General features: G+C 43.1%; 1 pseudogene; it reads left to right on the forward strand.

Moving 5' to 3' along the window:
• Nucleotides 1-8,692: 8,692 nt before the first annotated feature.
• On the forward strand, nt 8,693-9,173 carry LOC108391896 (large ribosomal subunit protein uL11 pseudogene; annotated as a pseudogene).
• The last annotated feature ends 2,045 nt before the right edge of the window (nt 9,174-11,218 follow it).

The following is an 11,218-nucleotide window of genomic DNA, read 5'->3' on the forward strand; positions in this document are numbered from 1 at the left end:
CAGCAGCATTCTCTCCACTTTCATTGGGATTAGGTCAAGCTTTAGTCCTGCAATTTTCATCCATCCACATCAAAATATACCAATGTCTTCCACCCAATCTCTTCTTTTTCTTATTTAAGGGGAAGAAGCATCCTTATCGCTTCCCAGGGCTGACCTTCTCCTGTGGGCTCCTGCTGCCCTGCCCTCCAGGACCTGTGGACTGTTCTTCATTTATCAGCTCCCCCTGTCCCTTTGCACCATCAGCCTCTCTTTTTCCTCTCCTTACAGTTTTCTTCTTAATTAGCTTGGGCAGTATAACAAAATACTAGACTGAGGTGGCTTAAACAGCCAACATTTATTTCTCATGGTCCTGGAAGCTGAGAAGTCTGAAATCAAGATGCCAACAGATTCGGTGTCCAGTGAGAACCATCCTCCTCCTGGCTTGCAAACTGCCATCTTTTTGCTTTGTCCTCAGGTGGTGGGAAAAAAGAGGGATCTCCCTGTGCCTCTGCTTCTGTGGATGCTTATCCCAGCAGAGGGCTTCATCCCCATAATATAATCAGCTCTCTAAGGCCCCACCTTCAAATACCATCACACTGGGGGTTAGGGCTTGGACACATGGATCTGAGGAGTGCACAGTTCAGTCCAGACAAGTCAAGGTAAATAGCTTTCTTAAAAACAAACTTCACATCAAACTTTTCCATAGAGTGGTCTACACTTGCTGCTCCTCTTTCTCATCTTCCACTCAGTTCTCAGCATATTGCCATCTGTCCCTGTCCTTCTTCCTGTCTACCACCCTTACGGATACCAGAGTCCTCTGAATGCAAATGCAATTACTTGTATTAATAACAACAACTATTCATCGCATTTATTGGGCAGGTCAGTGTGTTAAGTGCTCACACGCGTCATCTCATTTAATCTTCCCAACCACCTAAAGACAGGCTGGAGTTAATAATGAAAGGTCCCAGTTCAGAGGTCACACACAGATGCCTGTGAGCAGGTTAGTGTTAGCTGCTGTTGTTATTACACCAAATTGGCTTAAATTCCAGTTCTCCCACTTAAGACAGCTCTGTCACACTGGATAAGTCATGCTGCTACTCCATGCCTCGGTTTCCGACTTGTAAAATGGGGATGATAAGAATTACCCATCTCATAAGGGTGGTGTGAGAGGCAGAAGTATGTCATCTGTGAAGCACCCACGGACCCGGTATGCAGGAGGTACCCACTGAATGTCGAAGCTCCAAGGCTACTTTATGGGTAATATCCCTTCTCATCAGTGATGGGACAACATCATCAGCTCCCAGTTAAAGGACCCAAGGTCTCCGTTACAGTGAGAGGGAAACTGGGGTCCTGAAATGCCTGTGATCAAGTCAGGGCTAGACAGATGTGCTTTTCAGTCTGGCCTCCTGTAAGAGTTGCTCAGTTTCTTGCAGCCTTGAAACTGATGGGCTAGCTCTTTCTATATGCAGTATTTTGATTTATTCTCACCTCGTTCTGACCTCATTCCCCTCTTCTGGTATAAACCAGAAGCAACTGCTTTTAAGCTTCTCATATTCCTAAAGAAGAGAGCTTTTATTTCCTGAGTGGTTCATAGTATTCCAGCCTCCACTGCAGATGTATTCCTACTACAATATGTGTCCCTGGGCCCTTACCATACATTTTCCTGAAGAAGCCAAGCCTTACCATTATCCCAGATATTCTCAGTCTCCTTCGCTTTGAAGGTTACTGAGTTTATGACCTGTCTTTCTTTCATGGATTATCTGAAGGTCCTTGTGTCCCTTCCTCAGGTCAGGCCTTCATGTTCCACCACTGGTGAAATGCCTTTGATCACTCTGGCCTTGCGCACAAATCCATCTGGAGGTACAAATCTGGCCCAGTGTGGTGTTCTGTTTGGAATACACAATATTCTAAATTTGATTTAGTTGCTAACATTTCAAATGTGCAAGCTTCACATAAAATGACAGAACTCAGAATGCTGGGTGAATCAGTAACTGGCTGGATCAGGTACCTACTCTCTATAGTCCCTTTATCTCCTGTTCTCTTCCAACACTGAGGAATAAGCTCTCACACAGTTCTACCACTCTGCTTGGTAGGCCTTTGAATCTACAACCCTGTTCTGATCCCCTTTGGGCTAGGGATTTTTTAAAGCATGCTGTTCTCCAGAGGCCAGGGGCATTTGCAGCCCTGCCACAGAAGGAGCCTATATTTAAGGTCCCCATGCTCCTGTCTGTTCTAACACCACCTTTCCTGGCTCCTACCTTGGCTCTCTGCAGCCCCTATCACCTTCTGCAAGCCCCAGTCCACCCTCAGAGACCCCAGCCCCAAGGCAGAGCCATGCAGTTTGCATGGTCCTAACCACCTCTGAGGTCCAGAAATGTTGCCTCCCCTTTGGATTCCTCTAGCTCTCACCATTAGACTGCCAAACCAAGGGTTTTGAAGACACATTACCTCTTGAAACACTCATGAAGGTCATTATCTTAAGTGTCTAGAACAGGGTTTCAATTCCTTTCATATGTATTCAACTCTGAATGCCATAGCAACCAGCACGAGTGAAAACAAAGTCTTGGGGGGCTCTTGCAGAATCGCTCAAGGCCAGAAGGCCCTTAGATGATAAATGCTACACCTACTCTTGCCGCAACTGCATTCTGGGTTGTGAGGTTAGAAATGTGGAAAGGGGAGACTGGGAAGGAAATTGAGAATTCTAAAAGGTTAAAAGGGACTTCAAACTTCATATAATTCAACTCCCTCCATTTATCTTTGGAAAAGTTCACCTGACTCTGATAGGGGCCTTTGTCCTCCAATTGAACAGAGTCGTGCCCTTGTGGCCTTAGAGGTCAGCCAGGGAAAGTGAGCGCTTTAGAAATCATGGTGCCCAGGCAGGGCCCTGTCCACATGCACACTCTGGATGTACTGGGTACATGTGTGCATGAAGTTTTGTGCCTGGGGGGGTGGGCAGATATGAAGGCAGGGTACAGAGGGGGAATCCGTGGGTGTACAGGGATTTAAAGATTATAAAACAGTTCAAGTGGAAAGGATTTATTTCCTGTAACAGAGCAATTCAGGAAATGTCTGAATGAATACATCCGTATACTTAGGAATCCAGTATAGGTATACTCCTTCAGCTTTAGAGAAATCTCTCATCACAAAGGCTTACTCACCTGATAGGCTGCCACCATGCAGAGAAAATAAAATCTAGGAGAGGTCTTTCTGATTTTCACTGCATAGGGAGTGTGTGCTTTAGGGTTCATAAGTTTTATGCAAATAAGATTCATGAGCCTGCCATAAATGATATTCTTCCTGTTGTGCTACATGCTGGCAGTCTTGGAGTCTTGATCTCATTACACTGTGGATACTTGAAACCATCTATTTTAAACTTCCATTGTGTGGTCTCAGAAATTGCTTGCAGGCAAAACTGCCAGTGGAATAGCAATTTGCATGTTCTCCTTCCACCCTCCTGACCCCCAGGGGCCTGCCCGCCTGCTGGCTGTTGGCTCCAGGTGGAAACACAGAGGGCTCCTGAGGCGGTGCTTGCACCTTGTGCACCTGCCGTTTAGGGCTCAGGTTGGCCAGATCAGCAGTCATTATTGGCCCTTTTCTCGAAGACTATGTAGAACAGACCTCAGAATGTCTTTTCTTTTATGGAATGTCCTTTTGTCCCTCATGAAGACCCATCTCCATTCTCTCTTATGCCAACCTTCCCACCTTCCCTCTTCTAGCAGTCCTTTGACCCCACCTCCCCACACCCTCCAGGCAGAGCTGGGTGCTGCCCTTTCTGTTGTCCCAAACATTCTTTATAAATGGCATTCAGTGGCTGTCCCTGTGCTAAGAACTGGGGCCTTCAGTCAGCGAGACTTGGCCCCTGGCCTCTGTGATTCTGGTCTTCTAGTGAAGACAGGCTTGTACAGACGTGGACATAAATGGTAGGACAAGTGCTACCTGAGAGGAATGTTGAAGAAACCCGAAGAGTCCACAGGAGAAAAGGGTGAGTTAGGAGAGCGGGGGGTGAGACAAAAACAAGGACATTTGTCAGAGGCGGTGTAGAAGCTGAGTCTTGAAGGATAGGATCATAGCAGGCAGACAAGGGAGAAATGTAAGGAACAGCAGCATTTACTGAGCACCTACTTTGCACCAGGCACTGTTCTAGGGCTCCTATCACTGGAACTTACATTCTAATGGGAAAGAATCACAAATTTAAAAAAAATTATGGAATAGCATGTGCAAAGGCCCTGTGGCATAAACAGTGTGGTGTGTTTGGAAAGGGAAGGTGGGAAAATGGCAGGAGAATAAGTATTTTCTTCTGACTTCACATACAGCTTTGCAGCTGACAGCTTATAAATGTCTGTCCTACAGAAACCCAAGGTTTTAGAAAATTGGGATGATCACAGCAACTTCTAACTTCAGAAAACTGCCCTGTTCATTTTATTTAAGCCTGACTCTATGGTTCTCAGTCCAAGATTCAGAGAGCAGAGGATAATCTTGCTTGAACTCTCCTACAGCCCTATTCTTTAGTGAGTTACTTCAAGACTCAGCCTAACAGGCAGAAGACAGGTATGACAGGGAGTCCATCTGAAACTGGCTGCTGTTTTGCCTTGTGTCCCTTATCTCCTGTCTCACTGGGCATGTGGGTGTCTGAGATTTAGCACATTAGCTTTTTAGACTTCCAGGTTCCACATGTTCTCAGAATGCATGCTAGTCCTGACCTGCGTTCCACCTAGGTTCAGGAGCAATTGGAGGATTTAAACCAGCAGAGTAACAAAATCAGATTGAAGAATATCATTCCATTGTTAGTGCAGAAGAAAGACTGAGGGCTGGGGGCTGGGCATGGGTGTTGGGGTTGAGGTTCCCCTGGGCAGGGGGGCCACTGAAAGGGTATTGAGAAATGGTACCTGTGCAGATGAAGGCAGTGGCAGCAGAGCTGACAGGAAAGTGGTGGACTGGAGAGCTCTTTGGAAGATAAAATCTGCAGGATTTTGTGATTATCTGGATGCAGGTGCTAAGAAAAAGGTGAGAAGGGCTTAAAAGAGGTTGCTTCAGGGCATATTAAGTTTGAAACTCCTTTTGGATATCTCAAAAGAATTTGGTTATGGTGAGTCAAAGGAACTAATGTCTCTGACCACTTCCATGCCAAGCACCAAGCTGGGAGCCTTGATTATGTGTTCTCATTTAAAAATCTGAGAAGCACATATTCCTCAGCCGTTTTACACTTGAGAAGACTAGGATTCATGGACATGAGTACTTTCCCCAAATTCACCAGCTAGAAAGACAAGGATGGGAGGCTCTAATCCAGCAGCATATGATTAAATAATTACATATCTACACCAGAGATAAACATTGAGAATTATCAGTACATACATGATAGCCATACCTCAATGAGATTTTCTGTTTGTGTGCTTTTTGCCCATTAGATAATAAGCCCCTTGATGTCAATAATCTAATCAAATCCTCCTTCACACACTTGAGTGGCAGTAGAGAATGAATGGATAATTTTAGGAAAACTTGAAAAGTTGGGCAAGTTTGTCTTCTCTACCTGGTTCTGGCTTTTTCATGATCTAGTTGATCTCTCCTCTTCTTAGCGTGCCTTTATTCTAATTAAGTAATCCCTGCTGGGATTTACTGAGCCTCTGCTATGTGCACTGCTTACAGGCTTTGTTGCTCTGAAGGGCCTACTTTCCTAGGGCTGTTGTAACAAATAAGCATCAACTTGCCTTAAAACAGCTTCCTGTTGTTGCCAGACATCTTTGGTTTGTAGATGCATCACTCCAGCCTCAGCTCTGCCTTCACATGGCTTTCATGTCATATCTCCCCCACCTTCCTCCTGCAAGGACAGCAGTTGCAGTAGCTAGGGCCCACCCTGATTCCAGGAGCATCTCATTTCTAGTTTAATTTAATTAGATCTGCAAAGACTCTTATTCTAAAGAAAGTCACATTCTGAGGTTCTGGGGGACATATATTTTAGGGACTGCATTTCAACCCACTACAGACGTGTAACAACTTTATATTTGGAAAAGCCTTTTTTTTTTTTTTTTTTTTTTTTGCAAATAAGAAACTTGAGACACAGAAAGGATGAGTAAGGTGCCCAAGGTCCCTACTGGAGACAGTAGAGTCAGGATTCCAACCCATGCCTTCAGTCTGCAGGAGCCTTGCCCTAACCATTCTGCTCCTCTTCCTTCACTGAATTTTCTTCTGGATTTGGCTAGAGCTTTCCTATCTCCTCCCTACTGTCAAAAATGCATTTTAAGAATGACCTTTAAGAGAGGATGTCTTCCTTTTGTTGTCAGAAAGAGCTCAGGAGAGTGGTTCTTCCCAAATAGGAAGAAATAGCAGGCCCTAGTAGGAAGGGAGCATGAGAGGGAAAGGGGGCTTGTGGCAGTCCTTAAATTATACCAGGTAGACAGCCACCAATGACCTTCAAATCATGGCAGCCCTGTCTGGAACACTGGCAACCACAGATGGCCTATGCTCAGTTCTGCAGGCTGCATGGCCCAGTTTGCAGAGAGGTGAGCTTGGCTTCTCACAGATGAAAAATGGGAGCCTGTTCCTCTCTTACACTCAAGGAATTCACTGGATCTCATAAGTGACTGGAGCCCCTAAATATTTCTGCTGTGATGCTCCTGAGCACACTGTACAAACAGCTCCTGTGTAGTGTCATGCAGCGAAGCAAGGCCCCTTCAGGGGCCTGTCAGGTGGGAAGACAGAGCTACCCACATACATTCTGCTTTGCATGCTGGTACTGAAACAGTGACCAGCAGTCTAGGGCCGTACCTCTACCTTCTCTTCACCACTTCCCATCCTCAGCAGCTGGGCACTGAAAGCAAATCCTCTCACCATCCAAGACGCAGCATTATATTAAACTACATGCCCCAGGTTTAAGCTTTCCAACAATTTTTAAAACTATCTGGGGTTGATTGGGTTATAGTAGGTTGATGATGTCTCTCCCAGTTGGTCTGACTTATTCATGTCATTCTGTTCCTGGCTTGTTGGATACCCCTTCCCCCAATTCTGGAACTTTAGTTTGGAGCCATTCCGAGAATGACAGGTGGGATTATTTAGATATATGGTTTTGCCATTCTAGAATAAATGTCCATCGGTGAAACCTTTTAAAAAACAGTGTACGAAAATACTGTTTATAGAATATTTTCTTTTGGTAAGAAGGGAGATCTCACTATATGCTTATATTTTCAAAAAAGAAACAATGGTAAAATGAGTGAAAAACTAGTGAAAATGATACCTCTATGGGGAGAGAGGGAATAAATGGAGCAGAGAGAGATGGAAGCTAGACTTCTCTGAATGTACCTTATCTTATGGTTTTGGCTTTGGAACACTGTAAATGTTTCATATAAGCAAATACATTTAAAAAGGAATTCCTTGAAAACTGAAAGCCATCTGAAACAAGTGAACTTAACTCTACGTCAAGTGGTCAAGTGGTGACTAACCACATACTAGAGAATTCCTTCAAGTAGGGTGACCAACCTTTCTGGTGTGACCAGGACTGCCTCAGTTTTGGCTTGGATCTGGGGAAATCGCTCAGTCTGGGACAAACCAAGATAGCTGGTTACCCTAACAAGTGATTATAAAAGCCATTATTCTGATCATACATTACTAGTTAGACATATTCTAAGGACAAATAAAAACCACAAAGAACTTTTTAACTGCAAGTGTTATGAAAGACTTAGCACTTGTGGAGCACTGTTACTCTGAAACCATTATTGTATACCTGTAGTGTAAGCATAGTTTAGTCTAGTGCAAGGTAAGTGAGTACTTATGTTGAGATTGTTATGAATCAAGGTTTTCAGTATATGGGGAAAAGGGTAAAACCAAAGAAGGTATATAAACCTTGTAAATACCCGCACGAACTGCATGTGATGCACATGTCCCAGCTCTGCCCACTGAACAGGCTGGGTTAATGACCACCGAGTAACAACAAACATCTGTAGCTCTTAGGCTGTAGCCCCAAATACCCGTTCTCTAGTACAAGAACTCAAATCTCTCTACAGAAATGGCTGATTCCGGATCAGGGCAAGAAATTTCCACAAAGAACCTACAATATCTTATTGTGTCAAAAGTAAGGAAGCAATCAGGCTAATAAAATCATGGAAAAGGGATATTTGATTAACCTTGAAGGGGCTTATATTGGTCTGAGATGGGCAATTTGAACATCTAAAGGAGTAATGACTGCTGTACATTGGAAACATTAAATGATAAAAATTATGAGCTCATCTGAAGCAAACAGACAATGCAAATTTATTTCTTTGATCACTCCCCCAAGCAACAAATCAGTATTTTGAAAATAAAGAGACAGGAAAAATATTTTTTTACTTTTCATGTATAAACTTTATTTCTGGGAAACTAAATAATTGAGGAAAATTTTTTCTTTTTTACAGAAGAATGATACCTAATAAATTCAGAAGGAATAATTGAATTAGAAAATCATCATTTTTGTCATCTCTAATGAAATAATGGATCTAGGCAATAATTGTCAACAGATGCCAAAACCATTAAGTAAAAAGTTAATTGCCACAAAAATGAGGATATATGCTATAGTCTGGGAGAAAATATTTGCAGAGACATATCTGATAAAAGACTGTTATCCAAAACATATAAGAACTCTTAAAACTCAACAATAATCTTTTGGGTTTTGGCTCAGAGGAGGCCAAGGTGCAACTTTCTTCAGTTGTCCCGAATCTGGGTTCATCCGACACCAGCTGCCTCTACCATGTTACCTAAGTTCGACCCTAGCGAGGTCAAAGTCATATACCTGAGGTGCACCAGTGGGGAAGTCGGTGCCACGTCTGCCCTGGCCCCCGAGATAGGCTCCCCGGGTCTGTCTCTCAAAAAGGTTGGTGATGACATTGCCAAGGCAACTGGTGATTGGAAGGGTCTGAGTGTTCAGAACAGACAGGCCCAGATTGAGGTAGTGCCTTCTGCCTCTGCCCTGATCATCAAAGCCCTCAAAGGATCCACCAAGAGACAGAAAGAAGCAGAAAAACATTAAGCACAGCAGAAATATCACTTTTGATGAGATTGTAAGCATCGCCCAAGAGATGCAGCACCAATCTTTAGCTAGAGAACTTTCTGGAACCATCAAAGAGATCCTGGGTACTGCCCAGTCTGTGGGATGCAATGTTGATGGCCGTCACCCTCGTGACATTATAGATGATATGAACAGTGGTGCAGTAGAATGCCCAGCAAGTTAAGTACTACAAAGGAAAATGTCAATAAAAGATAATTTGACAACCAACGAAAAAAAAATACTCAATAAGAAAATTAACAAACTGACTAAAAAATTGGCAAATAAACTAAACAGAAACCTCACCAAATAAGACATAGAAATGACAAGTAAGCATATGAAAAGACACTCAACATTATTTGTCATTAGGGAAATGCAAAATAAAACAACAATGATATTTATACCACTACACACCTATTAGAATAGCCATAACTCCCCGCCTCCCCCACCCCCCCAAAAAAACCTGACAACATAACTACTGACAAGGATGTGGAGCAAGAGGAACTCTCATTCACTGCTGGGGGAATGAAAAATGGTGCAGCAACTCTGGAAGACAGTTTGGCAGTTTCTTTCAAAACTCAACATACTCCATCATATAACCCAGCAATTGTGCACCTTGGTATTCACTCAAGCAAGTTGAAAACTTATGTCCACACAAAAACCTGCAAATGAATGCTTGTAGCAGTTTATTCATAATTGCCAAAACTTGGAAGCAACTAAGATGTCCTTCAGTAGGTGGATGGAAAATAAATTGTGGTACATTCAGACTATGGAATATTATTTAACACTAAAAAGAAATGAGCCATCAAGCTATGAAAACGCATGAAGGACCAACCTTAAATGTGTATTACTATGTGAAAGAAGGCAATCTGAAAAGTCTTTCTACTGAATGATTGGAACTATATGACATCCTGGAAAAGAGAAAAACATTGAGACAGTAGAGAATCAGTAGTTGCCAGGGGTTGAGAGGAGGGTGAGATGAATAGGTAGAATTTTTGTAGACTATGGGCTTTGAGTGATAGTGATACATTAATGTAGGGTCATTGATTATAACAAATGTACCAGTCTTGTGCAGGCTGTTGATAGTGAGGCAGGCCATGAGAATGTGGGGTTTGGGGCTATGTGGGAAATCTGCACCTGCCACTCAATTTTGCTGTGAACCTAACACTACTCTAAAAAATAGTCTATTTTTTTTTAAGTTGATGTGGAACTTTTTAGTAGATGGATCAGGGTAATATCACCTGAGCCCACTGATGAATCTTTAAAAAAAGTTGAAGCAATCTCAAACATACAGGAAGTCAAAAGTACAGTGTAAAACTTTTTTTAGTTCCTTAATGGTAATTTGCCTGCATGATGTCCCATTACTCCTATGCACTTTAATGTACATTTTCTACAAAAAGCACATAATCCTATCAAACTACAATACAACCATCTAAATCAGGAAATTAACACTGACTTATTACTGTCAAGAACTGGGAAGTTTTAATTTTTACCCTACTTGCAAGTCAGCAAGTTAGCCTGTCACAACTTCATGGATGCTGGCGGAAGTCATGAGACCCCTAGGTCAGAAACAGAGGACTTTACTACACATTGCAGAGCAAGTAGCATGAACAACATACTTGTGGCAGTTCCTCTTAACTCTGGGTCTCACAGAGGCAACGTGGATAGGCCCAGATCATTACAAGCACATGCAGTGGGTTGACTTACAGGAGAGGAGCCCTGAGCTTATAATGGTCAGCAAGCATACCTGCCACTTGCATTGGAGGAGACACAGTCTCGATCCTCCTAGACTTTGCTATATAATCATTCTTGAAAAGCTAATCTAGAACAATGGGCAGTGAGAAACTCTGCTTGCAAGATGTACGTAAAAGTGAGAGACCCATGTGTAATTGTCTCCCAGGACTATAGTATTGGCTCCATTTCTCTTAATTTAGGTCTTCCTGAAGGAAGTAATGTATTTCAAATGAGAATGTGTGTACTTTGGATGACAAAGATTTTAACCATAAAGGTTAGCTAGCAGGTGTTTGGGAATGGAAGGCTAGCTTGGCAGGTATGTGGTGATGGGGAACATTGGACCAGAATGTTCCCAGCAAAGGCAATAACATGGATAAAGAAAAGCCCAGCAGCCATGGAGCACATAGGAAACAGTAAGAGCTAAGGACAGCTGGAGTATGGGGAACAGAAGAGCAGGAAGGAGAAGGGGGCTTCAGCTGAGGTGGGAGAGCCAGGATG

The sequence above is a fragment of the Manis javanica genome, chromosome 5 (genome assembly GCF_040802235.1).
Source record: "Manis javanica isolate MJ-LG chromosome 5, MJ_LKY, whole genome shotgun sequence".
Taxonomy (NCBI): Eukaryota; Metazoa; Chordata; class Mammalia; order Pholidota; family Manidae; genus Manis; species Manis javanica.